The sequence below is a fragment of the Helianthus annuus genome, chromosome 11 (assembly GCF_002127325.2).
Source record: "Helianthus annuus cultivar XRQ/B chromosome 11, HanXRQr2.0-SUNRISE, whole genome shotgun sequence".
In the NCBI taxonomy this organism is placed as follows: Eukaryota; Viridiplantae; Streptophyta; class Magnoliopsida; order Asterales; family Asteraceae; genus Helianthus; species Helianthus annuus.
The window spans coordinates 83,052,458-83,073,597 of NC_035443.2; the positions used below are offsets into that span (position 1 = coordinate 83,052,458).

Sequence of the window (21,140 nt, forward strand, 5' to 3'; positions counted from 1 at the left end):
TGTATTTGTCGGCTATGGGATCGATCAAATAGGTTACCGGTGTTATAAGCCACAAACTCATCAAATGTTCACCACAATGAATGTTAACTTCCTTGAAACAAAATACTTTTATAACACCCAACTCAGTGGTCAGGGGGAGAATGAACGTATAGACACTCTGAGTTGGCTAACTCAACTGCCATCATCTGAAGAAGTAACAACAGAAAACCATCACAGTACTTCAAGTCCTTCAAAAACAACCACACAATCTGCGGAGCATAGTACCACTGTAAAAAGTCCATCCAACGTGATACTGGAAGTAGAATGTCCTGCGTTTTATAATTATGAGACAACAGGTGAACACATAGACCCGAAAACAACGGAACCTAAAGAACAGGTTGAACTAGATGTGGAAGAGGTTGAACCAGTCGTTGAACACGTTGAACCAGTTGCAGTAGAGATAACCGGAAGATACTCTCTTCCCCCTAGAGCCAATAGAGGGGTCCCTCCAAAACGGTATTCCCCGGAGAGAGAAACCAGAAATTCAAGGTATCCTGTAGCTAATATGGTTAATGGGAACTTATCTAACAGTGCGAAAGCATTGTCACATCACTATACTCCGAACAAATACCTGATTCTGTAAAGGAAGCACAAAGTAAGAAGAGCTGGAAAGAAGCCATGGAAACAGAGATGCACGCTCTTATGAAAAACAATACGTGGGAAAAGTGCATTCTCCCAAAAGGGAAAAAACAGTTGGTTGCCGGTGGGTGTATTCGATTAAATATAAACCAGATGGTTCCATTGGAAGATACAAAGCTCGGCTTGTAGCCAAAGGGTACACTCAGACATATGGGATCGATTATTCTGAGATTTTTTCTCCGGTTGCAAAAATGGACACCATAAGAGTCCTCTTCTCTGTGGCAGCCAATAAGGATTGGCCCCTCCATCAGTTTGATGTTACAAATGCATTTCTTCATAAAGACCTAACTGAAGAAGTTTACATGGAAGCACCTCCAGGTTTTCAGGGGGTTTTAAAGATGGGGAAGTTTGTAGGTTGAAGAAATCTCTATACGGACTAAAACAGTCTACTCGGGCATGGTTTGGAAAGTTCACCTTGGCCATGAAAGAATACGGGTATCACCAAAGTAACGCTGATCATACCCTATTCCTCAAGAGGAGAAACGGCCTCGTAACTTGCTTGATCATATATGTAGACGACATGATTATCACCGGAGATGATGTAGAAGAAATAGCACGACTGAAAAGGAATTTGTTTTCAAAGTTTAAAATGAAAGACCTTGGGAATCTCAAGTATTTCCTTGGGATATAAGTTCTCAGGTCTAGTTAGGGGATTGTCATCTGCCAAAAGAAGTATGTCCTTGATCTCCTGGCGGAAACTGGGTTGATTGATTGTAAACCAACAGATACGCCAATGGTGGTGAACCACAATCTTCACATGGAACTCGCAGACAAAGAAAGGTATCAACGCCTCGTGGGCAAGTTAATTTATCTCTCTCTCACACTCGCCCTAATATAGCTTATGCTGTTGGAGTGGTAAGTCAGTTTATGCACCAACCACAAGTTGCCCACATGGAAGCTGCTTAGAGAATTCTAAGGTATCTCAAGGGAACCGCAGGCCATGGAGTGTTGTTCAAAACAAATGGGCATTTAAATGTTGAGCTCTACACTGACGCAGACTGGGCAGGAGATAAGGGAAACCGAAGGTAACATCAGGGTATTTCTCCTTGGTTGGTGGAAACCTTGTTACCTGGAGAAGTAAGAAACAGAAGGTGGTCGCTCTGTCAAGTGTAGAAGCAGAGTTCAGAGGCATAGCTCGAGGGTTAAGCGAAGTTCTTTGGGTCAAGAAGCTTCTAGAAGACATTGGTTTTTCCCAACGGGCACCCAGTAAAATTAGGTGCGACAATACAGCTGCAATACAAATCTCAGAAAACCCAGTTCAACATGATCGAACAAAACACGTGGAAGTAGATCGACATTTCATCAAGGAGAAACTGGAGAAAAGGATCATAGAGCTCCCGTATATAGCATCAAAAGATCAACTCGCAGATATTCTCACAAATTAAGGCAGTCAACGGAAATGCGTTTAGTAGTTGTTTGAGCAAGTTGAGTATCTATTACTCAACTTGAGGGGGAGTGTCGGAAAGGAGAAAATAGATAGTATAGGGGCTAGTGTGTATTATGGTGTCCTATATAAACCCATCTTTATGTAACCCTAGTTTGTAATACAGAAAACTGTTTTCAATACAATTTCAATACGACTCAATCCCCAAATAAGTTCATTCTCTATACCGAACAACAGTAAGGCTACTAGTTTTGCCTGTAACTAATTAAAACTATTTTTACTTCTTATATATTACCATTAAATCTAATCTAATATATTAAACCAAAACATCCATAATCACGAAGAAGCTTTCTATCTAAGCAACTATTTCCGGTATCTCTACGAGAGATCTTGCTACATTTGTATTTTGTAGCAACTTTATTAGAAATCATGTTTTGTGATGCATTTATGACCGAAAATGGTGTCGGAAACGTTGAATTTTCTAGTAGTGCTGCACACATATAAAAAGTACACACGAACACCCGCAACAATCAAGCTTTGATCAAGCACGACCATGTCTAAGAATGAGCACGCTCGTGCTGGTACATGCATGCCCATGCCAATCACTAGTCATCAGTTGCCTTGCCACGTGCCTCAACTAGTCGACACTGAACACACCTAGCAAGTGCATGTGCTTAGGTGATGCCCAATCGTATTTAGGCTAGCACACTCATTTTGGTGCTGCCATGCGGTACTTGACTTAGCCATCAAAAACCTATATATAAAAACAAATTATATTACTTTACTATTACTATTACTATTACAATACAAACTCAAATGTTTTTTTTTTCTTATATCGAGATAGATGGTAAACGGGTAACAAGCTGCGCCGCTACCCTTTCTGAATAGCAAAACCAAATCTTTTAAAAACTACGTCTATAGATCTCGGGTACATAACATTGAAGGGCTGGGCTTAGTTCTAAGGTGCTCAATTTTCTACTCTCTCTTGTGGCATGGTGCTAATCAGAGTGTATCACTTTTTAGTATATTGGGGGTATTGTGAGTGTAATCGGTTATAGAGGTGAACCACAATAAGTACTCCCGATAGTTGTACTCTTTTGGTGGCAAGTGTGAGTTGTGATCGAGTGGCGGTTGGGAAGGATTGCCTAACAGAAGACCAATGTCGTGAGTTATAATTTCGTAAACCTTAGCTTAGTAGATTAATTTAAATTATTTTGGGTATGGTTAATGATAGATGAAATCTAAAGTTAATAAATAAAAATATTTATTTTGGATTACTAGATATAATTCACAGAACTTGTAAACCAAGAGCACCGACACAAGCTGTAGTGCATAAAGTAAAGTGAGTTCTTATGGATGCTTTCAAAACGATATTTGCGATTAAAGATGATTTCAAGACGAAATCTTGAATCATGTATTTGCATTCGTGTATAAATAATCATTCAAAGTTATATATATATTAGTATTACGTCTGTAAATGAATCGAACGAATATGAAACGAGGTATGTTAGTGTTTGTTCATTTAACTTAACCGAACACAAATATATAATAGAACACATTTTTTTGTTCATGTTCGTTTATTAAGAAAATGGGCATATTAATTCGTGTTCGTTCGTTTAGAACCGAAACGAACAGTTCACGAACGTAAATGAACATAAAAAAAACAAACTTAAACGAATATAATTTAACAAACAATAAACAACACAAATGAACATAACTGAAGAAATATAAATGAATACAAATGAACATAATTTACAAAACACAAATGAACATAAAGTAATTTTTTTTATAAATTAGTGATTAACTACCATAAATTCCATTAGAAAACCCTTTTCTATAACTAGAAAGCTCAATTTTTAATAAGTTATATCTATGTAAGTAGTTAGAAAATTCCTTTTATGTTTAATATTTGTATGACTATAACTACTTATGTATTTAAATTGAAACGAACATAAATGAACAAACATAAACGAATGAACACAAATGAACGAACGAACATAAACGAACGTTCACTAATATAAATGAACTAACAACACGTGTGTTCATGATCGTTCGTTTAATTAAATGGACAAAAAGTTGTGTTCATGTTTGTTCGTTTAATAAATAAACGGACATAAACGAACTTCCTGCCAAAGAAGTTCACGAACAATTTATGAATGTTTGGTTCGTTTCCTTGCCTAATTAGTATAAACGATACCAGTTATATTAATAGTTACGACCATGTAAACTCACAATGGTATGCATACGTAAAATAGTGGTTGGTGATTATATAATGATAACCATGCATATAAAGGTACACTAGGTAGAATGTGATCGATATTATGGAATGTAAGGTGCTTAATATCATGTGATCGCTAATTGGCTTTGTGTAGCTTATAAGGTGCATGCTTAAAAGGATATTGTTGAAAATGATTATTTAATTTCCATGTATTGTTTACAGTCGAACACAAAAAACCAAAACACAAACGACTTGAAGATTAACACGTCTTATGATCTTTTATTATTAAACTCAATCCTACAATAAAACCGAATAAGTAACCCTGTATTCTATATATCTTAAAAACCAAAGTCAGTGGGGTTTCCATCGGCTTTGGTTGGTCCTTTCATTTTTGAAGTTGTCCATTTTAGCCCCTTCTATGTTTCTACTGCCCCTCTACTTTGGCATTTGGCGTTTTTAACCCCTACTATTTTACTAATTTAATTTTCCATCAGTAACTTTTGTTTGTTAAATTCTTTTGTTTACCTCTATCAACTTTTACCTAAAAAAAAACTTTTTTTACGTGCATATTTTTATGTACGTATCAATATAAATTTGAGTGTGTCTACGTTTTGACGTAAATTATTTTTAGAGACAAGTCATGTCAAACATAATACGTTTTCGTTTAAAACCACTTTTACGTCCATATTTTTATGTATTGTCTGTATTAATTCGAGTTGGTCTACGTTTCGACGTAAACTTTTTTGGGAAACGAGTCAGGTCAAATATAATACGTATTCATGCTTATTATTATGTATGTTTTCGTATATTTTGTTTAGAAACGAGTGGAGTCAAATAGTATTTTTTTTTCCTTTTTTTAAACCTCTAATATATCCCATATAATATGTATAATAATACATTATGATTATACGTAATTAATTCGATTTACTTTATATTTTGATTCAATCGCAATGCTTATATAGGTTATACTGAGTTCAATCGAATACGTTAAACACACACGTTTTCGTATGGTTAACACATCACATAACGTTTGGGCTAATCATGCGATATTTGCGATGTGGCGCGCGGGCTTATTACTAGTTCATACTAAACATAAACTAGCCCCTACGCAACTCAAACTCTATTTAAATAATTAAATAAACTAACTAGATCAACCTATATATTAAACCCACAATTACCCTAATTTAAATACAAATAATTCAATAAAATTCACCAAGAATTATCTATAACACGTTTAACAATTTTTTCATGGATTCAAGATTAACGCCTTCATTGACTATTATAACCTCTTTTACATTGTAACCGAAGTTTGATAAAACGAATGTCTATAATTCCTTTGCTAAGTATGTATCAATCAGTAGCATATACCTCATCTTGGGCAGGGTCTCAATTAGGCAAGGGTCATTAGGTCTACTCAAAACTATATCACAAGATCAAACTGAGTTGCTTCATAGAAGTTGTTAGCTTAAAACATATCCAAATATATTAGCATCACCCACGACTGCTTTTTTCTCCACTCGTCACCGCCGCCACCACCACCATAACAACAACAACATGAACAACACTGTTGCCACCATCCTCACTACCATTGGCACCATTTCCATAGCTACCAGGCCGTCTCTACAGATACCACCACCAAAGCTAAAACCACTACCACTGACAATACCACCCCCTGCTCCACTACCGCTACAACCAACACCATCATCTCGATCACCATCACTGCCACCACTATCACCTCACCATCACCGTTGTCTTCGCCACCACTAAACCACTGTCTTCATCATTACCGACACCACTGTGTTTGCCGCCATCGACCTGACCACCCGACGCCACCACCACCAACACCATCGTGACAATATTAGCCATAAAAATAGTAGGTAAAACTATTTTCATACTTTATTCTTATAAAAGAAATACTCATTTCAATCCAACCCCATTTTGCCTAATGAAACTAACACCTTTTCCAAACAATACATTTTGTATATGAACCAATTTTGCTAAGAACCCATTTTAACCGATCCTTTTTGAACCTGTTACCCAACTCCACAGACCCATCCGTTTTACCAGGCATAGTCCTGCCTAAGCATTGCTCATTTACTTATATACTTTCAACTTGATAGATTTTGTGATCATGAAAAACCTAAAATAATACAAACTTATAAAAGAACTTAAAATTGTATTAAAATCAATTTTTCCAAATAATAAAAGGCTAAGGAGGGGACCAATAAAATTGTATAATGAAAAAAAGGGATTGTCGAAGGTAGGATGACCGACCAAGGGAATCTTAATGAATTGAGGAAGTGGGGAAACGATACCCTCACTGCATGTCACTTTATAAGTTTTATCTAAAATAAATGCATATCTAGTGAGTGACCCACAATAACCTTTCAATGGTCCACATTTCAAATATGATTCTCCCCCTATACGTAACCCTCATTGGTTAGCCATGGAATCATCTTGCCCCAGTGAGGGTCCATTTATTGGAATTTCCTTACTAAGTTACGCCACATGGTATACACACGCTTTACGGTCTGTAAAGATATTGAATCAAATCCAGCTTTCAGCTAGTAAATGAGTCCAAGTTTTATATAAGTGGGATAAAAACAACTATATACCATATATTACTTTATATGAGTTAAGTTCACATATAAAAAAAAAAAAAAAAAAAAAAAAAAAAACAAAACGCAGTGACATTTTCATAATTATTTACTCGTAGGGTAATTCAGGGCCGACTCCGAGAATGCTGAAATTTTTTTAGACCCTGTGCGAGATAAAAAAACCGGGTCCTACCCACCAATTGCCATATAAAATACTCATCAATTAGTCAATCACATATATAAAAGCTAAAACACATGACATGACGTAAAAACTTTGAACCACGTATTCACGCATTGCATCGGGTTCGTTAAATGGGGGAATTCAGTTGTTGTCGGCTCGGCCCATTACGTTATTGTTGTGATAGTGAGACTCGGTATCGCAACACAAAAAGGAAACAAAAACAAAAGTTAATCATTACTATCTATACTATATTATAATGCATGAGGCAAGGGCATTTTAAGATACCCAAAAAATAAGAACTCCCCCCCCCCCCCCTTTATTTATAGAAAGACCCCTAAAATGAGGGTAGTTTGGTCTTTTAAACACTATTTATTTTTTAGCCCCTAAACTTATTACACTTAAATCCCTAAGGTTTTAACAAAATTATAGATAATTAGTTACACTTTCCCCCTTCACAACAAACTTATATTTTTTTTATGTATTCTTGCTATATCTTATAAATTATTGTAGGATCGTTATACGACCTGACGAGTCGATCAGAAGAGTGCTTAGACAGAATCAGAGGCGGAATTCATGATTCGGTCTTCGTGTAGCTTGATTTCACTATTTAACGTCTCGTTTATTGATTTGCTGACAAATTACAAGTTCCGGAGACAAAACTGGCAGGGCTTCGCCGTTTCACACACACAACACCCACTGAACCGCTCATATGACACTCCTATATATAGGCATATGAGTTCGCTTATATGGCTTGACAGATGAGCGAACCTATATGGTTGACAGATGAGCGAACCTATATGGTGTCATATAAGCGAACCTCCTTATGTGTCACATAAGCGAACCTATCTAGTATATATATTCTTGATTTCCATTCACTATACAATCAGCCCTAGCCTAAGACTCGAACTAAGATGTAGTCGACAGACAACTGCACCAACAGACTCCCCCTTGAATGTTGATGGAATCTTCAGTGAGAGTCTTCAAACATTGACAGCTCTTAAATCTTGATCGGTCTTCTTCAGGAACTCTTCCTGGAATTATGTACCCTAATCTTTCTCTGGCTCTAACTTTCATCAGACTCCCCCTATCATCATGTTGGGATCGCCGTCTGGAAATCGTTATCACCATTGAAATCAACTCCTGGCTTTATCAGTTTAAACTTCTTTTCAGGTTCTGATGTATCTCCTGGCTTTCCGTAGCAACAGGATCAGAAACCTGCACAACTCAAACAATCTATCACAAACAAACACAATTGTGATTCAACTTAATGAATCAACTAATCATTTAAGAATATTCAAGAATCTTTCATATTTAACAATTTATTAAACTTTCAAAAAACTAATTAAACATTTCAAACCAATTTAACCAAACCTCTTGTTCATCATGTTTAGCCTTTAAGATTTTGAATTTCAGCTCTCCAACATCAGTTGTCGAAAATCTTTTTGAATTTTTCAAATATGAAACACAAAAGCAAAAATTAAATGCAGAAATGAAATTTGTACAAACATATTTTTGTGAGTTCGTGCAAGAGGATCATATCAACTGCTGACTAAACACTAGCACCGTTAAGCTGTTATTTCATTTTAAGCTTTTAAACAGTTCGCGTTGATTGTCGATATATTGATCCACTTAAATTCTCACAAAATGTTCAACCTGTTCGGGATACAAATTTAATGTTTTAGAACTTAAACATCTACATGTGTCCCACCTCAGTATATACTCCCGTATTGTAACACCCCGAAAATGGGTTTGGTGATAAAACCCCATTAGCACTAAAAGACGGGTAAAATACCGTTAGCGGTAAAACTTACCCGGTAAATATTAGGATTTAAATAATTAATCCTAATATTAAATAAGAAGTGAATAAAAGCTTTTAATGAAATGAAATTTATAAGAGGCCGAGTAACGGGACTTAAAATAAAAACGGGTTATGACTTCCCGAACCCGTTAAGTTAACTAGGAATGTTTAACCTAGTTAATAAAGGGAATGTTACTAGAAATAGATGGGTTATGGTCTACTTAATGACTAACTAAACTAGAGGGACCTAAGTTGCCAAAAAGGAGATTTGAATTATAAAAACAAAAATTAAAACACAACACACATTGTGTGTGTGTGTGTGCGTACGCCCAGGAGCAAGAACAAGGGGTTCCAAACCCTAGTTCAACAAATCGATCAAATTGAAGCCCAAATCAAGAGCCAAATCAATGCATGAACACAAATTAGTGATCACCTCAGTGAAATGATCATAAGGTATGTGAAATTTCGTTGAATGATTCCAATTGAAATTCTGAACCAATACTTGAAACTTGAAATTCATGATGCATGATAGTTACTTGGATGAAATAGGAATGAGATAGTGATTAGGGATAAACCCTAGTCAATTACTTGTTGAAATTTTGCTTAATTCTTGTTAATTCACAATCACCATTGAAGGTGATAAGTGGGTTTTGTAAGAATATGTTAAACACTAGAATTTTGATTGTTGTTCTAGTGTAATTTGAGCTCTAGGAAGTGAACTCAAATTTTTGTTAATGTGAAAATTGATGTGAACATGCTTAATTGGTATTAAGCTTGGCTAAATAACTAGTTATGAAAATTGATTGTTGATTTTATAGAATATGCCCACAAGGTGTTTGTTAAAATGCCTAAGTGAATATTCATATTGTGAATTTTTGAATGAAACGCATAATTGCCTTGTTTGACTAATTACGTGAAAGATGGGGTAAAGCGGGTTCTAATCATAATGTTGATTCGACTTAATTGCGTAAACCATGTGATCAAAAAGTAGTTAACTTTTGATAAGCTAAGTTAACTAACCATGAAGTCGAATAGTAGCTTCGGCATAGAAAATAAGTGAGGTGGAATAGTCGTGATTTTATGACTAATTTAACCGCCTCATAAATGATTTAAAATAGTTTGACGCCTAACGAGCTAGGTGGAGGCTTGGGAAAGGAAGCGGGTCAAACCAATCAAGAATGGAGGAAAAACACAATTCGGATGCAAGGTAAGTAAAGCTTACATTCTAGTTATTTGATACCTATTGGTTTGTTAGGTCGTGAATAATAAGTCTTGTTTTAAATTATGATGTTCCGACACGGCAAGTGCGGTCCGGAACAAAAGACAATGGTCATAAATCATGTTTAATGGATAAAAAGGAGCTAATGCGGTTAATTAGTCATGAAATGACTAAAAGATAATGAGTTTTTAAATGGTTACCTTATAAGGTAAACCATTGCAAATAATAAGGGTAAAGTGGTACTTTGGTCATTTGTAGACAACAACCGTTTAATTGGGGAAAGACACATTATAGCTTGGGTCATAATGGGTCAAAGAAATCAATAAATGATTTACAAGTAGAACGACTATACGGTGTAAACCGAAGTTAGTCATATAGATAAGATGGTAATAAATGCCACCTCATAGAGTTTCATGGTCCTTTAGACCAAACGGGTCAAAAGGTGAAATTATCACCCTTTGACAATATTGACTAATAGTTGTTGAGCTATGTGATTATAGAAATAAATATCGGATGGATATGTACATCGTTATCGCTTAGCGGCTACTAAGGCAAGGTATCGAAACGAATCAATATATTGATTCGAGCCAGGTATGTATAATTGGTCAAATCATCTTTAGAACTTGAAGTTCAATGAGGGCTAAACAAGTTAAAATGGACATTGGGTTATCTTTTAAGTAAACCGAATGATTTAAGTTATTGTCATTGTGTTTTAAGAACATGATGTCTATTTAAACAAGATCCTAGTTCAAACAGTGGAATTTTGGTCAATTACGACATGAAAAGTCCTTGTTGTAAAGAAAGGGTTTAAGATGACTAAAACGCCCTCGTAAGCAAAATCGAGTAAATGAACCTTAAGAGTCGTTTAAAAACAAGTTATATGATCAAGCAAATACTTTGAATAAGTATAGAGAATGAAAAGGGTAAATCTTGGGTCAAAAGACTCAATATGAGTCTTTGTCGTAAATTAGCAATCCGACAAGAAAAACTCGGATTATATAGATCATCTCATTGAGCTCACCACAAATTTAGTTGTGGTTGAAGATCTCATAATAAGTAATGTGGTATAATAACGCTAGAAACGAATGAAAGCGTTTCATGCTCAAAATATGCCTAAATACCCTTAACGGGTCAAATTACGCATATGAGCGTAAACGGGTTTAAGATACGTAAGAAACCCGTGACTTGAACCTAATATGATAGGAATTGTTGAAATTATGATTACCGTGAGAATAAGGATCAAACAAACATGTTTCGTTTGATAAAAACATGAACGGGTCAAAATTACGGCAAATTGGAAAAGTTAGACGCAGGGTCCACCGTAAATTACGGTGACACCGTAATTTACGGTGGAGCTGATATGGTTATGGTGGTAACCTACTGTTGTACGATAGAGGGATATGAATACAGGAGCCACCGTAAATTATGGTGACACCGTAATTTACGGTGGAGATGATTTTCAAGTTCTTGTTTTTCTTTTGATAATCAATTGTTTCCCGGACTCGTTTGGACATGATTTAAACCCCGTAAGACTAAAGCATTTCATGTTTATGAAATGTAGGTACACTATGGGATGCCGGAAGACGATCAAGCTCAACGAAGAACCGAACACGATAAAGATACACGCTTCCGCACTTTGTAACGTTGTAAATTTTAAAACAACGATTTCGATCACGTTTTGTAGAATAACTTATGAATTGTAAAAGTTTTAGTAAACCCGTATTTTTTTTATAGCATGTGTAGTCTTAACTACACATCTAATTGTTGGTAATTACATATAAAATCGTTAATTAGTAAGCAGGGTGTTACAAGTTGGTAATCAGAGCTCATGGTTAAAGAGTAAGGTGTGTTCGGTTCGAGGCTTGATCGCAAATCCGGTAAGTACATGTATGTTAATAGCTTAGCATGCTAAAGTGTTGTAAACAACACATAGGGCTATCGTGTGATACACGTTACCCCAATCAAAATGATTAATATGGTTGACGAAAATACGCGCGTTGACGCGTATAGTAGAAAAAGCCTTGTATTATAATACGAGCGATTATTGAAGTTGACATTACTAACTCTTGTGAATGTTGCAATTGAAGGACAACCGCGTCTGAAGATGGCGGGAGTTGAACGAATTATGGATATGATGATGGAACGGTCCGAGGTATGATAGGAAGAACATACTCATCAAGGACCAAAATCGCGTAACGGCCGCGAACAAGACTAATGACAAGAGAAGCCCGTTAGGGCAAGCATTACCAGGTGCACACTTTTAAATTTAATCGTACGAGTCGTTATATGCAACAAACGCACAAGTAATAACGGTTGCATACACATATGATAGAACTTGGAAAACCTGATTTCCAAGAAAAATTTAATAGGAAATGTGTTATTCACAATGATGAATAACAAATAAATAACAAGACTTGTTTATATAGAAACTTGGACAAGAGTGATCATCCAAGTAAATATTCTCAATATAAATCCTATTGAGAAAAGTAATGATCACATCAATGAATGTGAATAAACGTTTACAAAAAGAGACATTGTACATGTTCAAGGAATAAACGACTAAAACTAATAATTGTTAACTAACAATTAAATAAAGTTTTACCAAATGAAACCATAAACATGGAGATAATTTGAGGCGTTACTTACATAGGGCGTGATGTGAAAACTATAAAAAGGTCGTGTACGTCATGTGCTAAATCGCTTACTCTGGCCAAGTAAGTAGTGGCATATGATACCACGAGTTTCTTATAGCAGACACATTTACATCCGATGTAGTAAGGGCGGAGTAAATGGGACTAATTAAAAAGTACCCCAAATGAATCAGATAAGCAAAATATTTGATAATAATGTAAACGCACAACCGAGTGACTGAAGCGTATTACATCAGGATAATGAGCCCGAGCAAAGGGACAAAGAAGCAAGTAAAATGATTTAGACAAGTATTGGGAGGGAGTGATACTTACACTCGAACCCATAAAACGCAAGCAAGTAAAATGATTTAGACAAGTATTGGGAGGGAGTGATACTTACACTCGAACCCATAAAACGCAAGCAAGTAAAATGATTTAGAAAAGTATTGGGAGGGAGTGATACTTACACTCGAACCCATAAAACGCAAGCAAGTAAAATGATTTAGACAAGTATTGGGAGGGAGTGATACTTACACTCGAACCTATAAAACGCAAGCAAGTAAAATGATTTAGACAAGTATTGGGAGGGAGTGATACTTACACTCGAACCCATAAAACGCAAGCATGTAGAATGATTTAGACAAGTATTGGGAGGGAGTGATACTTACACTCGAACCCATAAAACGCAAGCAAGTAAAATGATTTAGACAAGTATTGGGAGGGAGTGATACTTACACTCGAACCCATAAAACGCAAGCAAGTAAAATGATTTAGAAAAGTATTGGGAGGGAGTGATACTTACACTCGAACCCATAAAACGCAAGCAAGTAAAATGATTTAGACAAGTATTGGGAGGGAGTGATACTTACACTCGAACCCAGAAAACGCAAGCATGTAGAATGATTTAGACAAGTATTGGGAGGGGGTGTACTTACACTCGAACCCGGAAAATGCAAATATGCCCTTAACGGGTCGTTTTTGTAAAACGTCAAACTTAAGGACAAAGTCGGAATATAAAAAAATGAAACCTTAGACTACGGTCAAGGTCAATTGAAGTTCAAGAGCGAAAATAAACGATTCCAAACATAATAAGAGATGCCTTGAAGCTATATATATATATATATATATATATATATATATATATATATATATATATATATATATACACACACTTGAATACAGACAAGAATAAAAGAGTGATCTACGGGATCAACATAACCTTTAGGGTTATAAACAAATGAGAGATATACGGACTAAAACGACCCACGGGTCATGATTAGAAAGAAGTTATAAGGACTCCGCCTTGAGGAGGTGAATGTCTAATCAAAAATAGCCCTTAAGGCTAAGTGATAAAACCTACGGGTTAGATGGAATAAAGCGAGGAAATCAGTTAAGAATCCCCGCATAAAAACTAAGACTGTAAAGGGTTAAATTATGGACTGTCAATATCCTGGTATGGATGATTGACAAAAGTTAAAGGGAAGATTCTAAAACTAAAACTTCGGCTTTAGTAAGAAATAATGTTTTTACAAACATAAATTCTGATAGGAAATTAAATAGTAAGCATGAAAGATACAAGTCTTGACACTGATAGGCGCAAGACTATATATTCGAAAAGTGATATTTTCGAAAATGAAAATTTGATATAAATTAAACATGAAGCAACAAAATCACGGTCAAGAAATGTAATGTGAAGTAGAATCACAATATAACCAAGCAAGCGGTAAAGAGTAACTAGACTAATAAGTCTAAACAGTGAGACCTAGCAAGGTCATTTAAATAAATTGGGTTTGCTTGTAAGCGGTAGGTTCGGTATAACTGAACCAAATAAATAAATCTGAAAACAAAAGAAAGTATTGCTAAAAGTGAAATATTTCACCAAGGACCCTTAAACGGGTCAAGGTGACAAATGCACCAAGAGTTCGATAATATATAAAAGCGATGGAAATCGCTAAGTTAACTAAACTAGTAAAAATAACGGAATTACGTTATTTCAAGTTACATTATGTCACATGAGATATGTAGAGGTTCTGTAACCAAAAAGATATTACCATAATTTTTCTGGTAATGATAATAACTGATTAAAGTATGAGTAATGCTTAAGAGATTACTCAAGTCAAACGCATTGAGTTTAGAAACTCAATGAACTATGTAAGCAAGGTTTCGAGGACGAAACCTCTTTAAGGGGGGTAGACTTGTAACACCCCGAAAATGGGTTTGGTGATAAAACCCCATTAGCACTAAAAGACGGGTAAAATACCGTTAGCGGTAAAACTTACCCGGTAAATATTAGGATTTAAATAATTAATCCTAATATTAAATAAGAAGTGAATAAAAGCTTTTAATGAAATGAAATTTATAAGAGGCCGAGTAACGGGACTTAAAATAAAAACGGGTTATGACTTCCCGAACCCGTTAAGTTAACTAGGAATGTTTAACCTAGTTAATAAAGGGAATGTTACTAGAAATAGATGGGTTATGGTCTACTTAATGACTAACTAAACTAGAGGGACCTAAGTTGCCAAAAAGGAGATTTGAATTATAAAAACAAAAATTAAAACACAACACACATTGTGTGTGTGTGTGTGTGCGTACGCCCAGGAGCAAGAACAAGGGGTTCCAAACCCTAGTTCAACAAATCGATCAAATTGAAGCCCAAATCAAGAGGCAAATCAATGCATGAACACAAATTAGTGATCACCTCAGTGAAATGATCATAAGGTATGTGAAATTTCGTTGAATGATTCCAATTGAAATTCTGAACCAATACTTGAAACTCGAAATTCATGATGCATGATACTTACTTGGATGAAATAGGAATGAGATAGTGATTAGGGATAAACCCTAGTCAATTACTTGTTGAAATTTTGCTAATTCTTGTTAATTCACAATCACCATTGAAGGTGATAAGTGGGTTTTGTAAGAATATGTTAAACACTAGAATTTTGATTGTTGTTCTAGTGTAATTTGAGCTCTAGGAAGTGAACTCAGATTTTTGTTAATGTGAAAATTGATATGAACATGCTTAATTGGTATTAAGCTTGGCTAAATAACTAGTTATGAAAATTGATTGTTGATTTTATAGAATATGCCCACAAGGTGTTTGTTAAAATGCCTAAGTGAATATTCATATTGTGAATTTTTGAATGAAACGCATAATTGCCTTGTTTGACTAATTACGTGAAAGATGGGGTAAAGCGGGTTCTAATCATAATGTTGATTCGACTTAATTGCGTAAACCATGTGATCAAAAAGTAGTTAACTTTTGATAAGCTAAGTTAACTAACCATGAAGTCGAATAGTAGCTTCGGCATAGAAAATAAGTGAGGTGGAATAGTCGTGATTTTATGACTAATTTAACCGCCTCATAAATGATTTAAAATAGTTTGACGCCTAACGAGCTAGGTGGAGGCTTGGGAAAGGAAGCGGGTCAAACAAATCAAGAATGGAGGAAAAACACAATTCGGATGCAAGGTAAGTAAAGCTTACATTCTAGTTATTTGATACCTATTGGTTTGTTAGGTCGTGAATAATAAGTCTTGTTTTAAATTATGATGTTCCGACACGGCAAGTGCGGTCCGGAACAAAAGACAATGGTCATAAATCATGTTTAATGGATAAAAAGGAGCTAATGCGGTTAATTAGTCATGAAATGACTAAAAGATAATGAGTTTTTAAATGGTTACCTTATAAGGTAAACCATTGCAAATAATAAGGGTAAAGTGGTACTTTGGTCATTTGTGGACAACAACCGTTTAATTGGGGAAAGACACATTATAGCTTGGGTCATAATGGGTCAAAGAAATCAATAAATGATTTACAAGTAGAACGACTATACAGTGTAAACCGAAGTTAGTCATATAGATAAGATGGTAATAAATGCCACCTCATAGAGTTTCATGGTCCTTTAGACCAAACGGGTCAAAAGGTGAAATTATCACCCTTTGACAATATTGACTAATAGTTGTTGAGCTATGTGATTATAGAAATAAATATCGGATGGATATGTACATCGTTATCGCTTAGCGGCTACTAAGGCAAGGTATTGAAACGAATCAATATATTGATTCGAGCCAGGTATGTATAATTGGTCAAATCATCTTTAGAACTTGAAGTTCAATGAGGGCTAAACAAGTTAAAATGGACATTGGGTTATCTTTTAAGTAAACCGAATGATTTAAGTTATTGTCATTGTGTTTTAAGAACATGATGTCTATTTAAACAAGATCCTAGTTCAAACAGTGGAATTTTGGTCAATTACGACATGAAAAGTCCTTGTTGTAAAGAAAGGGTTTAAGATGACTAAAACGCCCTCGTAAGCAAAATCGAGTAAATGAACCTTAAGAGTCGTTTAAAAACAAGTTATATGATCAAGCAAATACTTTGAATAAGTATAGAGAATGAAAAGGGTAAATCTTGGGTCAAAAGACTCAATATGAGTCTTTGTCGTAAATTAGCAATCCGACAAGAAAAACTCGGATTATATAGATCATCTCATTGAGCTCACCACAAATTTAGTTGTGGTTGAAGATCTCATAATAAGTAATGTGGTATAATAACGCTAGAAACGAATGAAAGCGTTTCATGCTCAAAATATGCCTAAATACCCTTAACGGGTCAAATTACGCATATGAGCGTAAACGGGTTTAAGATACGTAAGAAACCCGTGACTTGAACCTAATATGATAGGAATTATTGAAATTATGATTACCGTGAGAATAAGGATCAAACAAACATGTTTCGTTTGAAAAAAACATGAACGGGTCAAAACTACGGCAAATTGGAAAAGTTAGATGCAGGGTCCACCGTAAATTACGGTGACACCGTAATTTACGGTGGAGCTGATATGGTTACGGTGGTAACCTACTGTTGTACGGTAGAGGGATATGAATACAGGAGACACCGTAATTTACGGTGGAGATGATTTTCAAGTTCTTGTTTTTCTTTTGATAATCAATTGTTTCCCGGACTCGTTTGGACATGATTTAAACCCCGTAAGACTAAAGCATTTCATGTTTATGAAATGTAGGTACACTATGGGATGCCGGAAGACGATCAAGCTCAACGAAGAACCGAACACGATAAAGATACACGCTTCCGCAATTTGTAACGTTGTAAATTTTAAAACAACGATTTCGATCACGTTTTGTAGAATAACTTATGAATTGTAAAAGTTTTAGTAAACCCGTATTTTTTTATAGCATGTGTAGTCTTAACTACACATCTAATTGTTGGTAATTACATATAAAATCGTTAATTAGTAAGCAGGGTGTTACACGTATCCAGACCCCAGTATTCAGTCTTACAGGTGAGTATTGATGTCTGTCGTTATGGACATGCAAAAACCAACTAAACTATGTAGATAGGATAAGTCGGATATCGAACCAGAGGAGGATTGTGGAAAGTGTATAACGCTCAGTTTTGATTAACTACTATTAAAAAGTAAAACTCAGTTGTTGGATTTGATTGATTATCTAAAAATTACAAACTAAATGGGAGATTTAAATCAATAGAAAGAACAATGGTTCCTCCAGATTTCAAGTTTTATAGCTAGATTCAATTATGTGTTTAATCGAAACACTCACATAGACATAAGTGTTTAACCTAATTCATCAATTGTGATAACCAACGACTAAGTACTCCGGTCAATACATAACGGGAGGTTATCGAATGATTATCCATTACAATTACAAACCCTAACCCCATGTCAAATATATCCCAATTACTAGAACTCTCGGGAACTGAATGCTTAGCGATTAAGATTTAAATAAATGCAATTCTTTACAACCAATAAATCAAATTAATGGTGAAAAGCATCGAATGCTTAGATCACCAAATTAAAACGATATCAAACACATAGTTTCCCCTAACTTACAAAAACCTTCCATTCGGAGGAAACCATAAAAGACTAGCCGCTCATGTGGTAAGGTTGATCTGCTTCCCTATCTTCGTGTGCGGCTGCCAAGAGATGTGTCTTCGTGTGATTCCCCCTAATATCGTGTATATGGCTGCCTTCATCTCGGCCCAAAAGTCCACTCCTATTCGGCCCAATCAAAGAATCCAAGTCTTATCCCACATGTGTGTGATCATGATGTCAGATTAATGAAAATTCATTAATTCCCACTAATGTCACGTGTTGATATATGATAATTGTTTTGACTTTTTGTGTCCTACAAATCTGCATATGATGTCTCCACTAGCCGTCCAACCTTTGCCATCAAGTGATGATCAAAATCATAGGCCAAGTAAAGGTCACGTGATGTATGATGATGTTCCTCCCATATGTCGGCCCAATGAAACAAAAGCCAGCCGCCAACCTCTTTTCTTTGATGTCGATGATTTGATGTGTTTTTTTATGTTCCCAAAGTCCAAAATGTGATGATGTTCTTTTTGAGACCCACCTCTCACGTCCAATCCTTTGTATTGCGGCCCAATCCATTTTTATCTTGCATGTGCGTCCAAGAGAGTCCAATGATGTGCGGCCCATCAAATTCCAATCATCAAGTCAACATGCGCCGTCTTGTAAGATATCCCGTAGGCTACGTTTGCAAAACATAAGTTACGTATTGTCAATTCTGTTGAAACCTTATTTGTGTAGTATGTAAACTGTAGGCTACGGTTATTAAACCGTAGCTTACGTTGATGTTTGTTGCTCCATTATTGGCTGCATATTTAACTAAAACAATTTACTATAAGGCCCTTGAACTTTATTATCTTGCGTTCTTTGAGCTTTAACGCTATCTCTTGGCCCGAATCAAGTCCCGAATATTGTGATATCTCTTGACAATCCTCCTTGCTTGTTTTGCTTCATCGCTAAGTCCTCTAACTTTACCAATTTAGACGGTTAACCTGTAAATTCACGAAAACTCGTAGTGAACATATTCGAAGTATATAATCACATAAACGACAATAAATCACACAAAATACGCACGTTAACACTCGGGTTTCACACCCTCCATCACATCCCCACACTTAACATTGATTGTCCTCAAGCAACCATTACAAACATTACAAACATTACTCACCTTATTAACAAATCACCATTAAGTCCCTTACCGAATTAACAATTTAAGGTCCCAAGTCATACCTGTCCCATAGACTGACACAATCGAGATTGACAATCTGACAGATAATTGATACGCATTTAAAACAACTTAAGACTTGCCTAACTAAAACTAACATGCTTATGATACTACACACATGCCACACGCCCCTCACAATAATCACTCCTCTCGGTTTAATCTAGACTAGTGTGTAATGTGCTAGTATATAATTCACTCGAAACCAAATATGTTACCTTGCAATCATAAGCTTGTATAGCAATCACACCTCCACTGTATCAATTAACGTAACACATATCAAAAGGACTTTCGGGTTCGGGTTAAGGGTAAAGGTAAGGATATATTTTTGGATTTTTATATTTATTTGGCGAACACAAAAGAATACCAAACCATGACAACTTTATTCACAATAATTACTAACACTTGGGTGATTTGCGACCCATTTATATAACAAAAACATAATAATACTTTTATTTTTTCTTTTTCTTTCTTTTCTCTTTTTTTTTTCATTTCCTTTTTTTTTCAACAAATCTAACACATAATTGTCATTCATGGTTGGTAATCAAACGGGACAAACAAGGTGTAACAAACGAAAGGTTAAAGGCTCAACATGGTTAACTAAGGTGGGTGGATAAACAATCAACAAATAACACAATGGAAGAGATCATAGTGCCTTTATCATTTATATGCATACGCTAAACCACAGTCTCGGCACGTATCAAACCATACAAGTTCTAACACAAAGCAACATATGGCCTACTCTCAGCAAATGAACATTTATAGCAATTTAAACTAACAATCTAGTAGGCTCAAATATCTCACCGAACAAAAGGAATAAGGGTTACCGACATGTAGCATGTGTAATTCCTAAAGCATGTTACTCCTAGTTAGGCATCTCTTCTCAACTATTCTCTAAACTTGTCAGAAATACTCTCATGAAACTTAAAGGAACAACCATGACTAGGGATCTAAGTTAGCTTAATATCAGTAGGAACCCTTTAGCGATTGAAAATGTTGGTTTTCATGAATTTCAAGCATACTTGAGAAACAAAAATTTTCAAAAATTTTCAATTTTTAGCACAATTTCAACCCTTTCAAGCATTTAAGATCAACAATCCTACCAACCCTCTCTCGAGTTACCGCATCCCCACACTTGGGATACATTGTCCCCAATGTATGGTGCAATTTATAATCTAAACTCGAGAGATACCACCTACAAACCATGAACGGCTAACAACTAGACGACTCGACACATAAAACCATTCCCAACACAAAAATTTCACACCACCAAAAACACAAAAACAAATAAAAATAAAGGATAGAGAGACACATTGACCTGATCAGTAAATCAGCAAGTGTCTGTAGCGGTGCAGC

At 35.6% G+C, this 21,140-nt stretch overlaps 1 long non-coding RNA gene across 1 annotated transcript; it reads left to right on the forward strand.

Annotated features, from left to right (window-relative positions):
• The first annotated feature begins 9,077 nt into the window (after nt 1-9,077).
• Nucleotides 9,078-11,691, forward strand: LOC110906546. The gene is made up of 3 exons (XR_002573855.2): nt 9,078-9,309; nt 9,975-10,063; nt 11,637-11,691. It is a non-coding gene; the product is annotated as an uncharacterized LOC110906546 (long non-coding RNA).
• The last annotated feature ends 9,449 nt before the right edge of the window (nt 11,692-21,140 follow it).